This window comes from Trichosurus vulpecula, chromosome 2, assembly GCF_011100635.1.
Source record: "Trichosurus vulpecula isolate mTriVul1 chromosome 2, mTriVul1.pri, whole genome shotgun sequence".
Taxonomy (NCBI): domain Eukaryota; kingdom Metazoa; phylum Chordata; class Mammalia; order Diprotodontia; family Phalangeridae; genus Trichosurus; species Trichosurus vulpecula.
The window spans coordinates 91,143,518-91,145,182 of record NC_050574.1 but is presented as its reverse complement, the minus strand read 5'-3'; positions in this window follow the sequence as shown (position 1 = coordinate 91,145,182).

Here is a 1,665-nt window from a genome sequence, read left to right as displayed (position 1 = left end):
CATACAGATGAAATTATAGCTCCTTGAAGTATGAAAGTCATTAGAATGATGGTAATAGCTAGTGATTTAAGGTTTAGAAAGTCCTGTGTCTGAACAAGATCCTTACCCCTTGGAGAAAAATGAAATGTTAAGTCAGGCTGATACTCTTCTCATGGGCAAAGGGTACATAATCTTCCATGTTGAAAGGAACAGATATTCACAAGGCCAAAAGAATGAAGAAACAAACAAACCATTCACCTCCAAAAAGAGAAGAGATAAATTTATGATACAGAAAGAAATGCATATTTTTAGAAATGGATAATGTAGGAATTTATTTTACTGGATAGTGAAGCTTTGTATTGAGGGCTTAATTTTATTTTTATTATTTTTAAAATTTGTTCAATGGAGGAGATTATAGGAGGGATAGATTAATAAGTCAGAAAAAGAATTGCATAGGAAACTTTAAATTTGAGAACCATGTTTCCATCATTTCCAAAGTATCTTCCCCATCCCCCTCTCTCACCCAAACATATAAAGTCACCTGGACTGAATTGTTTTCACTTTAACTAAGGAAGAATTGCTGGAGAAAAAGAAAATCATTAGCTATAGATACCAAACGGCTTTGCAAACTGCACCCAGGTGAGTTACTATTCTTTAGTAAATGGGGAGGAGATGCTTAAAAACTAGCCAATGTTTTCAAGGATAGCAGCAGACCAGGGCCCAGGTGCTCTTTTAATTGTTCCTTTTCCTTCCATTCTCCATCTCTTACCAATTTAGGGTGAAGATAATCTGGGAAAGTATGTGAATAAATATGGCATGTTGTTTTAAAACTAATTACTCAGTCTCACCTCAAAGGACAAATAACCCAGTCCAAAGTGACATTGTTTTTCCTTCTTACTCCAAGAGTGTCAATTGTTTCCGTGGTATATCCAGTGAAGACATTCTTTCTCTAGGCCTCATTACTTTCACTGGAGTTTCACTAATTGGCCTTCATTTTTGTTTTATTTTAGAAGTCCCTAATTAACTAGAATTAGGCCCTTGGTCATTTTGGGAGAAAGACCCTATTCTTTCACAAGTGAATTTGTTTGTCGATGAACTCTCTAGTTTCTTCCAGAGGGGTAAGCATTATATTCTTCCATATACTATTTGCTACAAGCTGACCCTCCTTAGGATCTCATCCAATTGATCAAGCTACAAGCTACAACTATTTATTAAGTTCTAGCTATGTACCTGGCATTTTACTAGCTTGTTGTTGCTCAGTTGTGTCCAACTCTTTGTGACCCCTGGGGGGTTTCCTTGGCAAAGATAATGGAGTGGTTTGCCATTTCCTTCTCAAGCTCATTTTACAGATGAGGAAACTGAGGCAAACAGGGTCAAGTGACTTGCTCAGGGTCACATAGCTAGTGTCTGAGGTCAGATATGAACTCAGGAAGATGAGTCTTCCTGACACCAGGCCCTGTAGTCTATCAATTTTGCCACCTACCTGCCCCAATATCCTAATTACTGGAAATACAAAGACAAAAGCAACAAAGTCCCTGCCCAAAAGAAACTTACATTTTTATTGAGCAGAAGCAACATTTTTGTTGAAAAAGTAAATACAGATTTTATAAAAACAAATAAACAGCAATCTTGATGGGTGGTGGGGAAGGTAGGTACTAACAAATGAGGAGTTCAGATAGGCCTGTT